The sequence below is a fragment of the Arachis stenosperma genome, chromosome 6 (genome assembly GCF_014773155.1).
Source record: "Arachis stenosperma cultivar V10309 chromosome 6, arast.V10309.gnm1.PFL2, whole genome shotgun sequence".
Lineage (NCBI taxonomy): Eukaryota > Viridiplantae > Streptophyta > Magnoliopsida > Fabales > Fabaceae > Arachis > Arachis stenosperma.
In genome coordinates this window covers 32,714,968-32,737,834 of record NC_080382.1, presented here as the reverse complement: position 1 = coordinate 32,737,834, position 22,867 = coordinate 32,714,968, and the positions used below count along the sequence as shown (strand labels likewise).

The 22,867-nt window shown below is 39.7% G+C and overlaps 1 pseudogene; it reads right to left on the bottom strand.

The window, feature by feature from the left end:
• The window catches only part of LOC130933415 (uncharacterized), a 35,985-nt pseudogene extending 13,377 nt beyond the window's left edge, over positions 1-22,608 (bottom strand).
• Positions 22,609-22,867: the final 259 nt, after the last annotated feature.

Below are 22,867 nucleotides of genomic sequence, written 5' to 3'. Positions count from 1 at the left end.
TGGACTGATTAATTCCACTTAAGTCCATAATGGACAAAAGGGAAATGAGAATGATTGCAAAGAGATAAATTTTGTTTATTTTTATTTTTTTATTTTTTTTTTGAAATAACCGAAAAAAATCAAAATATAATAAAATAAGAGGAAAATAAAATAAAATTCGAAAATTTAAAAATAAAATAAGATCAAAGCAAATTGAGAACTGAATCAATTAGTAAAAAAAAGATTTTGAAAATAGCAATTAAGAAGATATGATTGAAAAATTTTTATGAAAGAGATTTGATTTTTAAAAAGAGGAAAGAGAAAAACACAAAAGACACCAAACTTAAAATTTTTAGAAAATCAAACACTAAATTTTTCGAAAATTTTAAGAGAAAAACACAAAGAGGACACCAAACTTAGAATTTTTATGAATCAAAAAGGGACTAAGAACATGCAAAAATCGAAAATTTAAAAGAAAAACAAAAGCATGCAATTGACACCAAACTTAGAATATGAAACTAGACTCAACTAAAAGACTCTAAACCAACAAAAATAAAACAATCCTAATCTAAGCAACAAAATAAACCGTCAGTTGTCCAAACTCGAACAATCCCCGGCAACGGCGCCAAAAACTTGGTGCACGAAATTGCAATAACACTTTTGCAATCCCGCACAACTAACCAGCAAGTGCACTGGGTCGTCCAAGTAATACCTTGTGTGAGCAAGGGTCGATCCCACGGAGATTGTCGGCTTGAAGCAAGCTATGGTTATCTTGTAAATCTTAGTCAGGATATCAGAAATTATCAGGATTGATTGTAAGAAGCAAAAGAACATGTAATGGTTACTTGTACTGCAGTAATGGAGAATGGGTTGAGGTTTGGAGATGCTCCATCTTCCGAATCTCTGCTTTCCTACTGTCTTCTTCATCAAACACGCATGTCTCCTTCCATGGCAAGCTCGTGTAGGGTCTCACTGTTGTCAGCAGCTACCTCCCATCCGCGCAGTGAAAGCTAATGCACACACTCTGTCACAGTGCTGCCAATCACCGGTTTGGTTCCCTCCCCTACCGGAATAGAATCACTCTTTTGCGTCTGTCACTAACGCCCAGTAGGTTACAGGTTTGAAGCACGTCACAGTCATTCAATCATTGAATCCTACTCAGAATACCACAGACAAGGTTTAGACCTTCCGGATTCTCTTGAACGCTGCCATCAGGTCCTGCCTATACCACGAAGATTTCGATTAAAGAACCCAAGAGATAACTACTCAATCTAAGATAGAACAGAGGTGGTTGTCAGGCACGTGTTCATAGTTGAGAATGATGATGATTGTCACGGATCATCACATTCATCCGGATTAAGAACAAGTGTTATCTTAGAATGGAAGCAAGCATGATTGAATAAGAAACAGTAGTAATTGCATTAATCCATCAAGACACAGCAGAGCTCCTCACCCCCAACCATGGGGTTTAGAGGCTCATACTGTGGAAAGAACGTGTACAAAATGTTATGAGGTCATAAGGTTCGGATACAATGTCAAAAGATCCTATAAGTAGTAAACTAGTATCCTAAGGTTTACAGAGATGAGTAAATGACAGAAAAATCCACTTCCTGGCCCACTTGGTGTGTGCTTGGGCTGAGCAATGAAGGAAATTCGTGTAGAGACCTTTTCTGGAGTTAAACGCCAGTTCTCATGCCAGTTTGGGCGTTTAACTCCAACTTTTATTCCAGTTCCGGCGTTTAACGCTGGAATTTCTGAGGCCGGATTGCTACGCGGGTTTGGGCCATCAAATCTTGGACAAAGTATGGACTATTATATATTGCTGGAAAGCCCAGGATGTCTAATTTCCAATGCCGTTGAGAGCGCGCCAATTGGGCTTCTGTAGCTCCAGAAAATCCCCTTTGAGTGCAGGGAGGTCAGAATCCAACAGCATCTGCAGTCCTTTTCAGTCTTTGGATCAGATTTTTGCTCAGGACCCTCAATTTCAGTCAGAAAATACCTGAAATCACAGAAAAACACACAAACCCATAGTAAAGTCCAGAAAAGTGAATTTTAATTAAAAACTAATAAAAATATACTAAAAACTAACTAAAAGATACTAAAAACATACTAAAAACAATGCCAAAAAGCATACAAATTATCCGCTCATCAATGGCCAGCTTAGAGCTCTCTGCGGCTTTAAGAGTAAGAGGGAAATGGCTCGTACTCGGAGCTGGTGCACAAGGTTCAATAAAGTTCCACGCTTCACCTCGAAATACACGGATTGGTATCATGCTCAATTGCATGGATCACGGAGAACGTTTGGTTACCATGGTGAGATTCTATTCTTTAAACCGCCCGGATGGAAACAGGTAGATCAAGACGGAGGCGGATTTAAAAGCAAGGCTTGGAATCCTGGAGTTTATTCTGACATTTATCACCCTGGGAACCTAAAAATCTGTTTGAAGCTGTTCAGAAGCTTCACATGCCTAGTTTGGGACCCCGGAGGCTATTGGCATTCCAAGCACTGGTGGAAATTTTTGGACGAATTTAAACATAAGCCACCCTAACCGGAAGCTCCTCCAGTGTCCAACTTAAGGACTCTAACTAAAAGTGCTAGGTGGGAGACAACCCACCATGGTATGGTCATTTCTTTTTTTTAGTTTATTTCATCATTATTTGTTTTTATTTTTATTTCCTTTTCATTTTACTTTAGTAAACCTGGAATCATACATAGCACTCATATTAATCACTGCATTCTGCATTGTTCATGCATTAAAAAAAAAAGTTTCGCTACGCGACGCGATCGCATCAGCAACGCGTCCGCGTCGCTTGGAGAGAAAGGAAAAATAAAAATGAACAGAGAGTCATGCTGGAGCGTGGCTGGAGGCGTGCTAATGGCACATATCGACCCACGTGACTGCGTCGCTGACGCGTCCGCGTCGAATGGGAAGTATGGCCTCCCACGCGACCGTGTGCCCCACGCGGCCGCGTGCCCTGCATTTTTGACGTAAAAGGGTGCACAATGCCATATTGTGCGAGAGTGGTGCTGGATTCGTGCTGGGAGCACAATCCTCATAACGCGACCGCGTGCCCCACGCCGCCGTGTCATCCATCTTCTGAAGCACACTCACGCGATCGCATGCCCCACGCGATCGCGTCACCCCAATTTTGGCAAATAAATTAATTTGAACAGAGAGTTGTGCTGGCGCGAGGCTGCACTCGCGCCAGAAGCATAACATGGGTCACGCGATTGCGTGACTGACGCGATCGTGTGCCCATACTTAACGCGCATCCACGCGAACGCGTGCCCTACGCGGCCGCGTCGCATGCGCCGTACAGCTCACCCTAAAATTGCCACATATCTTATCTTTCTCTCCTCCAAATTCTAATTTTTCTTCTCCTTTCTTATTTACTTCCTCTTCCCTTCTTTCCCTTCTCATTCTTCTTTTTCTTTTTATTTTATTTTTATTTATTTGCATATTTCATTCATTGCATTTTAATTTTGCGCACATTTTTTATTTTTCCATTGGTGTTAAAAATTTTTCTTATTCAACTGTTGTTTCTTTTCTTTAATTTATTTTGGTAACTTGTTTTACACTGTGGGATGATATTAATTGTATGCCAATGCCAATCTTTTATGATACTTGCACTCCATTTGCATTGACATGAGCATGAGCTTGTATTGATACTTCCACTACCCACACTCCTCCCCTATGTTACAACTTTTATACCACTGGTATGCCATGGCTTCTATTGTTTTCTCACGTACATGCTGAAGCTTCCATGTAAATGAGACCATTATCGTTTGGCATTACCCAACCCATATTTCATTTATTTTTTATCTTTATTTTTGGGTTACTTTTCTTTCCTTTTTTCTTTCAGGATGGCTACCAGGAAGGGAACGGAAAGAAGTTTACATGGGGAGACAAACAAGTCCATCTGCAAAATCTCGAAGAATAGCATCAGTTGGAACAACCAGTCTACCTGCACATCTCAGCATGCACCGAGGACGGTGCAATCTTTAAGTGTGGGGAGGTCAATACCGATCTCCATGGGTTAGTACTTTCTTGTCTCAAACACCAATGTTTAAATTTTTTTTTTGTAGATTAGTTGTTGCATTTGCATATTTGTTTGATCTTTGCATATTTTACCACTTGGTTAAAGTAATATTTTCGTTTTCAAGAAACCTTTTAGAGAATTTCACTAATTTGAATAAAATTTAATGTTACACTTGCCTGAAGAAATATTATTTTGGAACATAGTTTAAAGCTTGAACACATAAAACCAGTGAGATTTTGAGCCTATTTGATTGGTTGCATTTTATCAACCAATATTTTATTTTTGGTGTGTGTTTTTTTCTCTAAAATTGTGATCTTTGTCTTGCTTGATTCTATATTTCCATTGTTTAATGTATGCATACACTTATATGATTGAGGCCTTGTTTCACTGAGCTTACATACCCATATGGCCTTAACCTTTTCATTATCTATTGCAAACCAATTTTGAGCCTATTTTACCCCTTTGTTCTTTATTTTAGCACATCATTAACTCTAAGCGAAAAACAATAATGTCCTTAATTTGAATCCTTGGTTAGCTTAGACTAGTGAGAATGCTTATGAATTAAGTGTGGGGAAGAGTGGGTTTGGAAACATCTGGTTTGAGAATTGAGTATGTTAGAATTTTCTGAAAATGTGAAAAAATGTTTAGGACATGTTCATGCATTCAATAAATTAATCATATGCATTGAAAAAAAAATAAAAAAAAGATATATAAAAAAAAGAGCAAATAAGAAAAAGGGGACAAAATGCCCCAAAGTAAGTAGTGAAGGCAATGCATATGTACTGTACTTAAAATTAGAATGCGGGAATATGTGGAAAACATGGTTAATGGATGGCTAGATGTTGTATTATGATTACATGGATTGTTTAAGTTAGGTGGGAAAGTTTCAGCTAATTAAGGATCCAAATTTTAGTCCACTTGGCCAAATACAATCCTACCTTGACCCTAACCCCATTACAACCCTTAAAAGACCTCTTGATTTGTGTATTGGTGCATTAAATTTTTGTTGATTGTTAGATGAAGAGCAAGCTATAGAAAGCAAGATTAGTAGAGAATTGAGAGAATTGACCCTAGACACTTGAAAGTTAGAATGATATACACTACCAAGGGTTCAGTGCTCAATTCTATGTTCCCTGCTTTCATGAGCTATCTTTTTCTTCCAAGTTATTTGTATTGTATTTTGTGATTTGAATTAGTGAAATCCAGTTCATATTTGTCTTGAAGAACTTATTTATTTTTAACCAAGTAGGTAGAAACATTTTGCATTTAGTTGCATTTAAATTAGGTTGCATTGCATGACATTCCATCACTTTAACTTTAATTATTTACCTTGGATTTAGCATGAGGACATGCTAGTATTTAAGTGTGGCGAGATTGATAAACCCATATTTCATGAGTTCTTTTGTGCTTAATTTGAGTGATTTATATAATCCTTCACCTATTTATTCACATTAATTGCATGGTTTTACTTTCCCTTCCTTATTATGTCGTATTGTGAAAAACATGTTTCCTAAGCTTCAAAAATTAATTATTTTAATTACCTTTATTTCCATTCAATGCCGTGATTAGTATGTTGACTAGTTTCAGATTTTCTAAGGCAGAATGACTTAGAGGATGGAAAAGGAAACATACAAAAATGGAAGGAGAAAGCAAAATGGAGCTTTAAGGAAACTGGTGTTCACGCGATCGCATGGACGACGCGATCGCGTGCCAGAAGTGAAGATTCAGCGACGCGGCCGCATAACTGACGTGACTGCGCACCTTAAGCAGAACGCACATGACGCGGTTGCATGAATGACACGACCGCGTGGCAAGGAAAAGCTCCGAATGACGCGACCGCGTGACCCACGCGGACGCGTGACAGAGGCCATGCACCAAAAAATTACAGAACACGCGCCAGCGAGTTCTAAAGCCCTTTTTGGCCCAAATCCAAGTCCAGAAAGTATAGACCAAAGTTTATAAAGTGGGAGAATGCATCCATTCAGAGAGAGCTCGCCAATTTTACTTTTTCATGATTTAGATCTAGTTTGGAGAGAGGTTCTCTCTCCCTCTTTAGGATTTAGGTAGTGTTTTTAGAAATTAGGATTTAGGACTTTTCTTAGCTTTCAAGAGTAACTCTGGATCCAGGTTTAAATGTTCTTTTATTTTAGTTCTATAATTATTATTCCAGCATTTGAATTGATCATTTACTTTTATAATTTAATTTATGAATTATTCCATGTTACAGATTATTATTTGAATTAATGATATTGAGGTATTTTCAGTTTATAATTGTTCTCTTTGAATTAAGTTGCCATTGCTTCCCATCTAAGGATATTTTTATTATTCCAGCAATTTTACTTTTTCCCCTTTTGGTTCTGATTAAGAATTTAGTAACTCAACAGTTATTAAACTCAACGTAATTAATAATCGTTATCTTGCTAATTGAGCTGAACCTGAATAATCCCAACCTTTTCTTAGGAAATAATTAGGATTCAAAGGTCAATTTAATTAGTCCCTTGACTTTCCTTTGCCCTGGTAAAGGTTGACCAAGTGGAGCTTAGATTCAGCTTTTATTATAGTTGAGAGAGATAACTAAGTTGGACCTCTAAATTCCCTTATCTTGCCAAAAGTTGTTTTACAGTTATTATTTATTTTTAATTGCCATTTAATTCACTCATTATTTAAATTACTTGCTTTTCACCTTCTAAACCCCGATTACAACCTTTATAACCAATAATAAGAACATACTTCCTCGTAGTTCCTTGAGAAGACGACCCGAGGTTTGAATACTCGGTTAACAATTTCTAAAGGGGTTTGTTACTTGTGACACCCAAAACGTTTATACGAAGGGATTTTTGTCGGTTTAGAGACTATATCTACAACGCGACTGTTTTTATGACATTCTTTACTGGCAAAAATCCCGACGTCAAGGTTCAATATTCCTTTTATATATTTTCCCAATTTAGTTTATGAACTCTTTATGTTTGGATTGATTTTCTTAATTAATGTTATTTGAGGTATTTCAGTTTATGATTGTTTTATTTATATGAATGCTTTTAATTTAATTTAGATATTTTTCCTTTTGGCTTTGGTTAAATAATTGGTGACTCTTGAGTTATCAAACTCATTGTTGATTGAAAATTGAATTCTTCAAGAATTGATTCGAGATCCAATAACTCTAACTTTTCCCAAGGAAAGACTGGGACTTGAGGATTCGAATTAATTTATCCACTTAACTTACCTTCATAGTTAGAGGTTAACAAAGTAGGAGAAAATTCCAATTCTCATCACAATTGATAAGGATAACTAGGATAGGACTTCCAGTTTTTATACCTTGCCAAGAGATTTTATTATTGTTAATTTATTTTACTTGTCATTTAAATATACCTGTGCCCATTGCCCAAACTCCAAAACCCCAATTTACAAACTCATAACCAATAATAAGAACATACCTCCCTGCAATTCCTTGAGAAGACGACCCGAGGTTTAAATACTCAGTTATCAATTTTAAAAAGGGGTTTGTTACTTGTGACAACCTAAACTTTTGTAAGAAAGGTTGATTGCATGGTTTAGTAACTATACTTACAACGAGAGTTTACTATAACCTCTAAACCATCAATCTTCAGTTCTTTAAAATGGTGCCGTTGCCGGGGAATTACAAACGCGTGCCTTATTATTGGTTATTGTAAATATTTTTCAAAAAAAAATATTTTTTCCTTTTTTGTTAGTTTTTGTTTTTATTATCTCTCACTACTATGAAATCTCACCCCTTTGGCTATGAGTCTGGTTATAATTATGTTGCAGGAAGAGGAGATTATAATGACAACATGCACCATGGTTGGAACAATCAAAGATGGGAGGAGCCACAAGGATTTGATCAACCCTCATGGCAACAACCACCTCCAATGGACTATCAACAACAATTCTGTGATGCATATCAAGGCAATGGCTATGGTGAGCACTCTTTTGACTACCAACAAGACCCACCATATGCCTATGAACCCCCTCCTCCTCAATATAATTTTGAACCACCATACTCACAAGCTCCTTTCCACCAAACACCTCCGTATGACCCTAATCCATATCCACCATACCAACCACCTTATGAGCCAAATGAACCATACATAGAACCACCACCTCAATATACACCATCTCCTTATCATTATCAAAATGAACCCTCCTATCCACCCCAAACCTCCATGGAGAAAGTATTCGCCGATTTAAACTCTACTATACAAGCTCTGGTCACCCAAATCGGACCACCGAATACCTTCAACAATCAACCCTCAAGCTCTAGTGCACTTCCTTTTCAACCATATAATGATCCACCCATTCCATCACCACCCATCCCATCACCACCATCCATGAAAGAGCACCCACATCCATCAATCCAAGAGCAAGATAATCCCAGTTATGCTATTGAAATGGAACAAGAGTCAAGGGATCGTCTCAAAGAAACAGTAGATCAATTTCATGCAACCCTTCATCAATTGGAGCAAGCAATAAATCAATTACCTTCTAGACGTTCGGACACTCAAGGAACCCCCATGGCTTCATGTGGAGAATCTAATAAAGAACGTAGCATGAAGGAGACACTAGAAACTCCAGTGGATAGTAAGGAGCATGGCTTTGTACTGGAACAAGTGGAGGAAGCCATAATTGTTGAAGAGGAAGAAGCGGTTGCAGACTTAGGAGATGCAGAACCTCCATGGGAAATTCAAGTCATAAAGCCTCCTTCCAAGGTATTTGAAATTGATGTTGAGGAGGGTGCACAACCTCCAAGGCATGTCATAATAGAAGACTTGGAAGAGGTTAATCAAGAGATGGAGATTCAAGAAGAAGAGGTACAACCTCCCATGCCCTTGGTGAGCAATAAAAAAGAGATTAAATTGGAAGAAAGCTACCAAGAGGAAGAGGTTGAAATTGAAGAAGCTTGCAAAGAGGTGAAAGATGTTAAAGAAGAGCACAAGGGAGTGGAGCTTGCACTTTCATTAAAAACACCTCCCCCTAAGTTGCCATCATCCTTCACAACATTCAAGTGGGCAAAATTCATATCCCTTAGCTTTCTAATTCCACTTGAATATGGGCTATTGGAGACGGATGGTCAACTTAGAGCTCTTTGTGGCATAAAGAGTCAGAGGAAGATGGTCAGTGGTGAGAATTGTCCTGCAAAGTTCATTATGGTTGGAAGCTTTAAGTTTAACTGCCAAGGTTGGTATAGAGCTCAATTGAATGGGTCTAGGAAGTTGTTTGGACGCTTCAGTGAGAATTCTAAAGCTAAACCACCCGGATGGAATCATGATAATCAACTCGAAGACGGGTGTCGAAACAAGATTTGGGATCCCGGAGGATATTGGATTTGCAAACATTGGTGGAGATTCCTGGATCAGTACAAGCATAAGCCACCATGACAAAGAGCTCGCCAAATGTCCAACTTAAGGACTTTAACTAAATGTGCTAGGTGGGAGACAACCCACCATGGTATGATCGTCCCTTTTCAGTTTTAATAATAATATGTTTGTTTTTGAATTTTTATTGAACCTGGAATCATGCATAGCATTCATATTAAGCATTGCACTCTGCATACTGCATAATCATAAAAAAAAAAAAACGCACGCGATGCGGTAGCGTCGCTGATGCGTCCGCGTCACCAGTGCGTTATGAAGAAAAGAAAGTTGAACAGAGAGTCACGCGAAAGCGTGGCTGGAGGCATGCCCTTGGCACAGTTTGCCCACGCGACCGCGTCACTGACGCATCTACGTCCTACGGAAAACAAGCCTCCCACGCGTCTGCGTCACCCACGCGACTGCATGGCCCTGTAAATCGACGTAAAAAGGGTGTATGGCCGAAAATTGAGCTGGAATTGGGCTGGACTCGTGTGGTGCAAGAAATTGCAATCACACTTTTGCAACCCCGCACAACTAACCAGCAAGTGCACTGGGTCGTCCAAGTAATACCTTACGTGAGTAAGGGTCGATCCCACGGAGATTGTCGGCTTGAAGCAAGCTATGGTTATCTTGTAAATCTTAGTCAGGATATCAGAAATTATCAGGATTGATTGTGAAAAGCAAAAGAACATGAAGTAAGTACTTGTTATGCAGTAATGGAGAATAGGTTGAGGTTTTGGAGATGCTCCATCTTCTGAATCTCTGCTTTCCTACTGTCTTCTTCATCAAACACGCAAGGCTCCTTCCATGGCAAGCTGTATGTAGGGTTTCACTGTTGTCAGTGGCTACCTCCCATCCTCTCAGTGAAAACGTTCCTATGCTCTGTCACAGCATGGCTAATCATCTGTCGGTTCTCGGTCAGGCCGGAATAGAATCCAGTGATTATTTTGCGTCCGTCACTAACGCCCTGCCTACTAGGAGTTTGAAGCACGTCACAGTCATTCAATCATTGAATCCTACTCAGAATACCACAGACAAGGTTTAGACCTTCCGGATTCTCTTGAATGCCGCCATCAGTTCTAGCTTATACCACGAAGATTATGGTTAAGGAATCCAAGAGATATCTACTCAATCTAAGGTAGAACGGAGGTGGTTGTCAGGCACACGTTCATAGTTGAGAATATGATGAGTGTCACAGATCATCACATTCATCCGGGTTAAGAACAAGTGATATCTTAGAATGGAAGCAAGCATGATTGAATAAGAAACAGTAGTAATTGCATTAATCCATCAAGACACAGCAGAGCTCCTCACCCCCAACCATGGGGTTTAGAGACTCATGCCGTGGAAGGTACACAAAGAAACGTGTAAAGTGTCATGAGGTACAGATACAATGTCAAAAGATCCTATTAATAGTAAACTAGTAACCTAAGGTTTTACAGTAATGAGTAAATGACGGAAAAATCCACTTCCGGGCCCACTTGGTGTGTGCTTGGGCTGAGCATTGAAGCTTTCATGTGTAGAGACCTTTTCTGGAGGTAAACGTCAGCTTTCATGCCAGTTTGGGCGTTTAACTCCAAGTTTTATGCCAGTTCCAGCGTTAAACGCTGGAAAGTCTGGGGCTGATTTGCCACGCCGGTTTGGGCCATCAAATCTCGGGCAAAGTATGGACTATTATATATTGCTGGAAAGCCCAGGATGTCTACTATCCAACGCCGTTGAGAGCGCGCCAATTGGGCTTCTGTAGCTCCAGAAAATCCACTTCGAGTGCAGGGAGGTCAGAATCCAACAGCATCTGCAGTCCTTTTCAACCTCTAAATCAGATTTTTGCTCAGATCCCTCAATTTCAGCCAGAAAATACCTGAAATCACAGAAAAACACACAAACTCATAGTAAAGTCCAGAAAAGTGAATTTTAACTAAAAACTAATAAAAATATACTAAAAACTAACTAGATCATACTAAAAACATACTAAAAACAATGCCAAAAAGCGTATAAATTATCCGCTCATCACAACACCAAACTTAAATTGTTGCTTGTCCTCAAGCAACTGAAAATCAAATAAGATAAAAAGAAGAGAATATACTATAGACCCCAAATTATCAATGAAACTTAGCTCCAAATTAGATGAGCGGGATTAGTAGCTTTTTGCCTCCGAACAGTTTTGGCATCTCACTCTATCCTCTGAAATTCAGAATGATTGGCTTCTTTAGGAACTCAAAATCCAGATAGTGTTATTGATTTTCCTAGTTAAGTATGATGATTTTTGAACACAGCTACTTTATGAGTCTTGGCTGTGGCCCAAAGCACTCTGTCTTCCAGTATTACCACCGGATACATACATGCCACAGACACATAATTGGGTGAACCTTTTCAGATTGTGACTCAGCTTTGCTGGAGTCCCCAATTAGAGGTGTCCAGGGTTCTTAAGCACACTCTTTTTGCCTTGGATCACAACTTTTATTTCTTTCTTTTTCTTTTTCTCTCTTTTTTTTTCGAAAATTTTTTTTTATATTCACTGCTTTTTCTTGCTCCAAGAATCATTTTTATGACTTTTCAGATCCTCAATAACATGTCTCTTTTTTCATCATTCTTTCAAGAGCCAACAATTTTAACATTCATGAATAACAAATTCAAAAGACATATGCACTGTTCAAGCATACATTCAGAAAACAGAAAGTATTGTCACCACATCAAACCAATTAAGCTAGTTTCAAGGATAAATTTCGAAATCCTGTACTTCTTGTTCTTTTGTGATTAAAGCATTTTTCATTTAAGAGAGGTGACAGATTCATAGGACATTCATAGCTTTAAGGCATAAACTTTAAATTTTATTAATTATGAATTAAGAACAAGACTCAAATATAGATATAAAATAAAACTAAAAGAAAAAAATTAGAAAGCAAAATTTTAAACTAGGCTCCTAATGATAGAGGTTTTCACAGAGTTAGGACTCAGCAACCTTGATTTTGAGAAGTGGATGCTCCCTCAGCTTGAGAGGAGAGCTTTTGGCGTTTCATCTCTTGGAGTTCACGCCCCTGCTTCTCTTGTTCCTTCAGCAATTTGCAGAGCATGCAGTTCTGATTCTACTGTTCTTCCTTAAGTTGCTCCATAGTCTCTTGCAACTTGTTGATAGATGCTTCTAGGCTGGCCCAGTAGCCAATTTCAGGGAATTCAGGGAGGAACTCCTGCGCCCTCCTTTTGATAGAATTGTCTTGCATTTGTCCTTCCATTGACTTCTTGGTGATTGGATGTTCAATGGGTATGAATTCATCTACTCCCATCTTTACCCCAGCCTCTTTACAGAGCAAGGAAATCAAGCTTGGGTAAGCCAATTTGGCTTCAGTGGAATTCTTATTTGCAATTGTGTAGATCTCACAGGTAATCACATGATGCACCTCCACTTCTTTTCCAAGCATAATGCAATGAATCATCACTGCTCTCTTGATAGTGACCTCAGAACGGTTGCTAGTGGGCAATATGGAACGCCCAATAAAGTCTAGCCAACCTCTTGCAATTGGTTTGAGGTCTCCCCTCTTGAGTTGGTTTGGGACACCCTTTGAATTGGTTATCCACTTAGTTCCAGGGAGGCATATGTCCTCTAGAACTTGATCCAACCCTTTATCTGCTCTCACCATTCTCCTATTAAAGGAGTCAGGATCATCCTGCAGTTGAGGCAACTTGAAGATTTCTCTTATTTTGTCCAGATGGAAGTACATAACTTTCCCTCTGACCATGGTTCTGTAGGTATGGTAAGCGGTTCCAGTCATTCTCTGCTTATCTGTTAGCCACAGATTTGAGTAGAATTCCTGAACCATGTTCCTTCCAACCTTTGTCTCAGGATTGGTTAGAACTTCCCATCCTCTATTTCGAATTTGCTCTTGGATCCCCGGATATTCATCTTCTTTCAGATCAAATTTTACTTCCGGGATCACTGACCTCAGACCCATTATTTTGTGATAATGGTCTTCATGTTCTTTGGTTAAGAACTTCTCTTGATTCTAAAGATTCTTTGGATTATTCTCTTTCTTTCCTCTTAAATTGGCTTGTTTTCCCTTAGGAGCCATGGTCTTGATGAATCTTGGCTTAGTGATCACGGAAAAGCACACCAAACTTAGAGGTTTGCTTGTCCTCAAGCAAAAGAAAGGAAGGAGAAGAGAGAGGAGAAGAGCAAATTCGAATGGTGTGGGGGAATGGTGAGGCCGAACGTGTTCTTATAAAGGGGGGGAAGGAGATTTCGAAAAATAAGAGGAAATTTGAGAAGATATGGAGAGAAAAAAAAAGTGAGTTTTTGACTGAGATTTGGAATTAATTTGAGATAGATTCGAAGAATGGTTTTGATTTGTGAAGATTTGAAAGTGAATGATGAAAGGTTGAAGTGCATTTATGTAGAAGAGTATGGGTAAAAAAAAAGGAAAGTTTAAAAAAAATTTGAGTTGAAAACGAAATTGTGGTCTCCCCACCTTTCTGGCGTTAAACGCCCAGAATGGCACCCATTCTGGCGTTTAACGCCCATTTGATGCCCCTTTTGGGCGTTTAACGCCCAGCCAGGTGCCCTGGCTGGCGTTAAACGCCAGAATTCCTTTATCACTGGGCGTTTTTCTAAACGCCCAGGATGCTGCACACCTGGCGTTAAACGCCCAGAATGGTGCCCATTCTGGCGTTTAACGCCCAAAATGGCACCATTCCTGGCGTTAAACGCCCAGAATGATACCCATTCTGGCGTTTAACGCCCAAAATGCCCCTTACTGGCATTTTTTCGCCAGTAAGCTCTTTTTCTCTGCTTTTTGAGCTGAATCCTTCTGTAACTCTGTGAATTCCTTCATTTTTGATACTTGCCTCTGTAAAAACAAATCATATAGCCTCCTAATGACTGGGTTGCCTCCCAGCAAGCGCTTCTTTACTGTCTTTAGCTGGACCTTTACTGAGACTCACTCAAGTCTCAGTTTTGAGCATTCCTGCTCAAAATTGCTTTCGAGATAATGCTTGATTCTCTGTCCATTAACAATGAAATTTTTGTCAGAATCAATATCCTGAAGCTCAACATATCCATATGGTGACACTCCTGTGATCACATACGGACCCCTCCACCGGGATTTGAGTTTTCCTGGAAACAATTTGAGCCTAGAGTTGAAGAGCAGAACTTTTTGTCCTGGCTCAAAGACTCTGGTTGACAACTTCTTGTCATGCCACTTCTTTGCCTTTTCCTTATAAATTTTTGCATTTTCAAAGGCATTGAGTCTGAACTCCTCTAGCTCATTTAACTGGAGCAATCTTTTTTCACCAGCTAACTGAGCATCCATGTTTAGGAACCTGGTTGCCCAGTAGGCTTTATGTTCCAGTTCCACGGGCAGATGACAGGCCTTCCCATACACCAGTTGGTATGGAGAGGTTCCTATAGGAGTCTTGAATGCTGTTCTGTATGCCCACAGAGCATCATCCAAGCTCTTTGCCCAATCCTTTCTTCGGGCTATCACAGTCCGTTCTATGATTCTTTTTAGCTCTCTGTTAGAGACTTCAGCTTGCCCATTTGTCTGTGGATGATACGGAGTTGCCACTTTATGGCTGATTCCATACCTAACCATAGCAGAGTATAGCTGTCTATTGCAGAAATGAGTGCCCCCATCACTGATTAGTACTCTGGGAACACCAAACCTGCTGAAGATGTGTTTCTGGAGGAATTTCAGCACGGTCTTGGTATCATTAGTGGGTGTAGCAATTGCTTCTACCCACTTAGATACATAGTCCACTGCCACCAGAATGTAAGTGTTTGAGTATGATGGTGGGAACGGACCCATGAAGTCAATTCCCCATACATCAAACAATTCTATCTCTAATATCCCTTGTTGAGGCATGGCATATCCGTGAGGCAAGTTACCAGCTCTTTGGCAACTGTCACAGTTACGCACAAACTCTCGGGAATCTTTATAGATAGTAGGCCAGTAGAAGCCACATTGGAGGACTTTAGTGGCTGTTCGCTCACTTCCAAAATGTCCTCCATACAGTGATCCATGGCAATGCCATAGGATCCTTTGTGCTTCTTTTCTGGGTACACATCATCGGATCATTCCGTCTGCACATCTCTTAAAGAGATATGGCTCATCCCATAGGTAGTACTTGGCATCTGAGATTAATTTCTTTCTTTGCAATCTGCTGTACTCCTGGGGTATGAACCTCACAACTTTATAGTTTGCAATATCTGCAAACCATGGAGCTTCCTGAATGGCAAAGAGTTGCTCATCTGGGAAAGTCTCAGAGATCTCAGTAGAAGGGAGGGACGCCCCAGCTACTGGTTCTATTCGGGACAGATGATCAGCTACTTGGTTCTCTGTCCCTTTTCTGTCTCTTATTTCTATATCAAACTCTTGCAGAAGCAACACCCATCTTATTAGCCTGGGTTTTGAATCCTACTTTGTGAGTAAGTATTTAAGAGCAGCATGGTCAGTGTACACAATCACCTTGGATCCTACTAGATAGGATCTAAACTTGTCAATGGCATAGACCACTGCAAGTAATTCTTTTTCTGTGGTTGTGTAATTCTTCTGTGCATCATTTAGAACACGGCTAGCATAATAAATGACGTGCAGAAGTTTGTTATGCCTCTGTCCCAACACTGCACCAATGGCATGATCACTAGCATCACACATTAATTCAAATGGTAATGCCCAATCTGGTGCAGAGATGACTGGTGCTATGACCAGCTTAGCTTTCAGGGTCTCAAACGCCTGCTGACACTGTGTGTCAAACACAAATGGCGTGTCAGCAGCTAGTAGGTTACTCAAAGGTTTTGCAATTTTCGAAAAATCCTTTATAAACCTTCTGTAGAATCCTGCATGCCCCAGAAAGCTTCTGATTGCCTTAACGTTAGCAGGTGGTGGTAATTTTTCAATTACCTCTACCTTTGCCTTATCCACCTCTATTCCCCTGCTTGAAATTTTGTGCCCAAGGACAATTCCCTCAGTCACCATAAAGTGACATTTCTCCCAGTTTAAAACCAGGTTAGTCTCTTGGCACCTTTTCAGGACAAGTGATAGGTGGTTAAGACAGGAGCTGAATGAGTCTCCATATACTGAGAAGTCATCCATGAAGACTTCCAGAAATTTCTCTACCATATCTGAGAAGATAGAGAGCATGCACCTCTGAAAGGTTGCAGGTGCATTGCACAGACCAAAAGGCATCCTTCTGTAGGCAAATACGCCAGAAGGGCATGTAAATGCTGTTTTCTCTTGGTCCTGAGGATCTACTTCAATTTGGTTGTAGCCTGAATAGCCATCCAAAAAGCAGTAATAATCATGACCAGCTAGTCTTTTTAGCATTTGGTCTATGAATGGTAAAGGAAAATGATCCTTTCTGGTGGCTGTATTGAGCCTTCTGTAGTCAATACACATACGCCACCCTGTGACTGTTCTTGTAGGAACCAGTTCATTTTTTTCATTATGAACCACTGTCATGCCTCCCTTTTTGGGGACAACCTGGACAGGGCTCACCCAGGGGCTATCAGAAATAGGATAAATAATCCCAGCCTCCAGTAATTTAGTGACCTCTTTCTGCACCACCTCCTTCATGGCTGGATTTAGCCTCCTGGTGGACGAAATTGTATCTCTTTATGGAATATGATAATAGAGCCTGGTCCAAAATCAACTTCACAACTTCGTTCAACTAACCAGCAAGTGCACTGGGTCGTCCAAGTAATACCTTACGTGAGTAAGGGTCGATCCCACGGAGATTATTGGTTTGAAGCAATCAATGTTATTTTATTAATCTTAGTCAGGAGGCTAATAAAGTTATTTGGAATTATTTGTAAGAAGCCAAAGTATTTAAAATTGTAAGTTAAAATAATAGGGAATAATAGTGTTACTTGTTGTGTAGTAGTGAGAAATATATTGGAGTTTTGGAGATGCTTTGTCCTCTGAATTTCAACTCTTCCTTGAAATCCTTGCTCCACACGCAAAACCCATTCTATAGCAAGCCCTATGTAGGGTGTCACCGTTGTCAATTGCTACCTCCCATCCTCTCAGTGAAAACGTTCCTATGCTCTGTCACAGCACGGCTAATCATCTGTCGGTTCTCAATCAGGTTGGAATAGAATCCATTGATTCTTTTGCGTCTGTCACTAACGCCCAGCCCTCAGGAGTTTGAAGCACGTCACAGTCATTCAATCCCGGAATCCTACTCGGAATACCACAGACAAGGTTTAGACTTTCCGGATTCTCATGAATGCCGCCATCCATCTGGCTTATACCACGAAGATTCTGATTAGGAATCTAAGAGATACTCATTCAGTCTGATGTAGAACGGAGGTGGTTGTCAGGCACACGTTCATGGATTGAGGAAGGTGATGAGTGTCACGGATCATCACTTTCTTCACAATTAAGCGCGAATGAACATCTTAGATACGAGTAAGCGTGTTTGAATGGAAAACAAAGGAATTGTATTAATTCATCGAGACGCTGCAGAGCTCCTCACCCCCAACAATGGAGTTTAGAGACTCATGCCGTCAAAAGTATGTAATTCATATCTGAAAATGTCATGAGGTACAAGAAATGTCTGTAAAAGTTGTTTAAATAGTAAACTAGTAACCTAGGTTTACAGAAAACGAATAAACTAAGATAATTGGTGCAGAAATCCACTTCTGGGGCCCACTTGGTGTGTGCTGGGGCTGAGATTAAAGCTATCCACGAGTAGAGGCCTTTATTGGCGTTAAACTTCAGGTTATGACGTGTTTTGGGCGTTCAACTCCGGATCATGACGTATTTCTGGCGTTTAACTCCAGACAGCAGCATGAACTTGGCGTTCAATGCCAAGTTACGTCGTCTATCCTTGCGCAAAGTATGGACTAGTATATATTGCTGGAAAGCCCTGGATGTCTACTTTCCAACGCCGTTGAGAGCGCACCAATTGGACTCCTGTAGCTCCAAAAAATCCATTTCGAGTGCAGGGAGGTCAGGATCCAACAGCATCAGTAGTCCTTTTTCAGCCTAGGTCAGATTTTTGCTCAGCTCCCTCAATTTCAGCCAGAAAATACCTGAAATTACAGAAAAATACACACACTCATAGTAAAGTCCAGAAATATGATTTTTGCTTAAAAACTAATAAAATTCTATTAAAAACTAATTAAAACATACTAAAATCTACATGAAATTACCCCCAAAAAGCGTATAAAATATCCGCTCATCACAACACCAAACTTAAACTGTTGCTTGTCCTCAAGCAACTAGATAAATAAAATAGGATTTAGCAGAAATTAAGAAGTAATAATATTTTAGAGTTTTAAATGAAGCTCATATTCTTATTAGATGAGCGGGGCTTGTAGCTTTTTATTTCTGAATAGTTTTGGCATCCCCCTGTATCTTTAAATTTTCAGGATAATTGGCATCCTTAGGAACTCAGAATTCAGATAGTATTATTGACTCTCCTAGTGTAGTATGTTGATTCTTGAACACAGTTATTCTATGAGTCTTGGCTGTGGCCCTAAGCACTTTGTTTTCCAGTATTACCACCAGATACATAAATGCCACAGACACATAACTGGGTGAACCTTTTCAGATTGTGACTTAGCTTTGCTAAAGTCCCCAGTTAGTGGTGTCCAGAGCTCTTAAGCACACTCTTTTGCTTTGGATCACGACTTTAACCACTCAGTCTCAAGCTTGTAACTTGGACCTGCATGCCACAAGCATATGGTTAGGGACAGCTTGGTTTAGCCGCTTAGGCCTGGATTTTATTTCCTTAGGCCCTCCTATCCATTGATGCTCAAAGCCTTGGATCCCTTTTTTTTCTCTTGGCTAGTGCTCATGGCTTGTTTTTTTTTTTTTTTTTTTTTTTTTTGAACTGCTTTTTCTTGCTTCAAGAATCAATTTCATGATTTTTTCAGATCATCAATAATATTTTTCGTGTTCCTCATCCTTTCAGGAGCCAATATTCATCAAATTCAAAATACAATTTATGCACTGTTCAAGCATTCATTCAGAGAACAAAAAGTGTTGCCACCACATATAATTAATTATAGTCTTTATTACTAAGAACTCAAAAATATAAATTACTTCTTTATTCTAAAAAAATTCTACTACTTTACTTATGCCTGATGATGATGAGAAAAATACATTATAGCTTAATTGGATATAAAATCAAAATAGACATACTAATTACCACTACTATATATCTCCTAAGGTGAACTTTCTAAAATAAAAACATTATCACTAAGTTAAAGCAGGAAAGGAAAAGAAAAAAAAATTGGAACTCAGCAACCTGTTGTTTTGGGGAGTAGGTGCTCCTCTAATATATGTGGTGCTTTTTCATGGATTAATCCTTTGGCGCTTCAGCTCCCTTAGATCATGCCCTTGCTCCTCCTGTTCCTTGAGCAGTTTGCAAATCATGCTACTTTGATTATTCTGTTCTTCCTTTATTTGATCCATAGCTTCTTGCAATTTGGAGATAGAAGCTTCAAGATGTTCCCAATATTCGAATTGGGGAAGTTCTGGGAGGGCTTCTTGTGCTCTCCTCTTGGTTGGATCATCTTGTTGCTGTTGTCTGACCATTGATGTTCCAGTAATGGGCTTTTCAATTAGGATATATTCAGTTATTCCCATCTTTACTCCAGCATCTTTGCAAAGCATAGAAATTAAGCTTGGATAAGCCAATCTGGCGTCCTTAGAGTTCCTGTTTGCTACTTTGTACAGCTCACATGAGATCAGCTGATGGACTTCTACCTCTTTTCCCAACATGATGCAGTGAATCATGACAGCTCTTTTGATGGTTACTTCAGAACGGTTGCTGGTGGGCAATATGGAGCGCCCAATGAAATCCAGCCAGCCTCTGGCTACTGGTTTTAGATCTTCCCTTTTTAGTTGAACTGGGACTCCAGTCGTGCTGGTGGTCCATTTGGCTCCAGGGATGCATATATCCTCCAGAATCTTGTCCAGTCCTTTATTGACCCTCATCATTCTCCTGTTAAAGGAGTCTGGGTCATCCTTCAGTTGAGGAAGCTTGAATATCTCCCTGATCTTATCAGAATTAGTATGAATGATATTTCCTCTGACTAAGGTCTGATGGTCAAAGAGAGCAGCTCCAATTAGTCTTTGCCTGTCTGTCTGCCATAGATTAGCATAGAACTCCTGAACCATGTTCCTTCCCACTTTTGTTTTAGGATTGGCCAGAATTTCCCAATGCCTGTTTCGGATTTGCTCTTGGATCTCCGGATATTCATCTTCTTTCAGATCAAATCTGACTTTCGGGATCACTGATCTGTGACTCATTATCTTGTAGTAATGGTCTGCATGTTCTTTAGTTAAGAACTTCCCTTGATTCCAAAGTGGCTTTGGAGTGCTTTCTTTCTTGCCCTTTTGGGTGGGTTGCTTTCCTCTAGGGGCCATGAATTTGATGATCACGGATAACCACACCAAACTTAGAGCTTTGCTTGTCCTCAAGCAATAGAGAAGAAAGAAGAGGGATAGGAGGAGAGCAAGTGTGGGATGGTGATGATGAGGAAGGCGCCGAATACAAGATATAGGGAGGGGGGTGGGAAATTTTCGAAAAATAAGAAAGAGATAAGATAGAAAATATGATTTTAAAAGATATGATCAGAAAAAGATATAATTTAAAAGAACAAAAAGATATGAATCATAATTTAAAAGATAAAATTGAAATTTAATTTTGAAAATAATTAAGTTTTGAAAACAAATTTGAAAAGATGATGGATTGGATTGGAAAGCCATTTGTTTTTTTGGGTTAAGATATATCTAACACCTTTGCAACATTGGATTTTAGAAATTAGAATAAAAACTTTTGGAATTGAAGGTGATAATTTAAAATATGTTTATGCAAGAAATCATGAATTGAAACATAAAAATTTTGAAAAATTATGAAGAAAAACGAATTGTACCTCCTCCCATCATCCTGGCGTTGAACGCCCACATGGTGCATGTTTTGGGCGTTCAACGCCCACATGTTGCTTCTCCTGGGCGTTCAACGCCCATTTGGTGCTTCTTTCTGGCGTTGAACGCCAGAAAGTCCTTCGTCACTGCGTGTTTTTCTGAACGCCCAGGATGCTAGCAGACTGGCGTTAAACGCCCAGAAGGTGCATCTTTCTGGCGTTTAACGCCCAGAAGATGCTTCTTTCTGGCGTTTAACGCCCACATAGCTACCCTTACTGGCGTTAAACGCCCAGTGGGAGCTTCTTTTGGGTGTTTAACGCCCAAAGTATTTCTTACTAGCTTTTTCACGCCAGTGAGCTTCCAAATTTCCCTGTAACTTTGTGACTTCAACCATTTGCTATTTCACCTTTGAAGATACTTGAACTTAAACCTGTAAAGAAAGAAAATTTATTTAATTAGTAAATAACTTAGGAAATGGCTGGGTTGCCTCCCAGCAAGCGCTTCTTTAATGTCATTAGCTGGACTGTTACTGAGTTTTAATTAAGTCTCAGTCTTGAGCACTCTTGCTCAAAATTTCCTTCAAGATAGTGTTTGACTCTTTGTCCATTAACAATGAACTTTTTGTTGGAGTCACTATCCTGAAGTTCTATGTATCCATATGGTGATACACTTGTAATTACATATGGACCTCTCCACCGGGATTTTAATTTCCCAGGGAATAATTTGAGCCTTGAATTAAATAACAGAACTTTCTGTCCTGGCTCAAAGACTCTGGATGACAATTTCTTATCATGCCATCTTTTTGCTTTCTCTTTGTAAATTTTTGCATTTTCGAAAGCATTGAGTCTAAATTCCTCTAGCTCATTTAACTGGAGTAATCGTCTTTCTCCAGCTAACTTGGCATCAAGGCTCAGGAATCTGGTTGCCCAGTAGGCCTTGTGTTCCAGTTCCACTGGCAAGTGACACGCCTTTCCATACACAAGCTGGTATGGAGAGGTCCCTATAGGGGTCTTAAATGCTGTTCTGTATGCCCACAGAGCATCATCCAAGCTTCTTGCCCAATCCTTTCTACGGTTAATTACAGTCCGTTCCAGGATTCTTTTGAGTTCTCTATTTGAGACTTCAGCTTGCCCATTAGTTTGTGGATGATATGGAGTAGCCACCCTGTGGTTGACTCCATAACGTACCAGAGCAGAGTAAAGCTGTTTATTACAGAAATGAGTGCCCCCATCACTGATTAACACTCTAGGGATACCAAATCTGCTGAAGATATGTTTCTGGAGGAATTTCAACACTGTTTTAGTGTCATTAGTGGGTGTTGCAATAGCCTCCACCCATTTGGATACATAATCCACTGCCACCAGAATATAAGTGTTTGAGTATGATGGTGGGAAAGGTCCCATGAAGTCAATGCCCCATACATCAAACAACTCAATCTCCAAGATTCCTTGTTGAGGCATGGCATAACTGTGAGGTAGGTTGCCTGATCTTTGGCAACTGTCACAATTAAGCACAAATGCTTGGGAATCTTTATAGAGAGTGGGCCAGTAGAAGCCACTTTGGAGGACTCTTGTGGCTGTTCGCTCACTTCCAAAATGTCCTCCATAC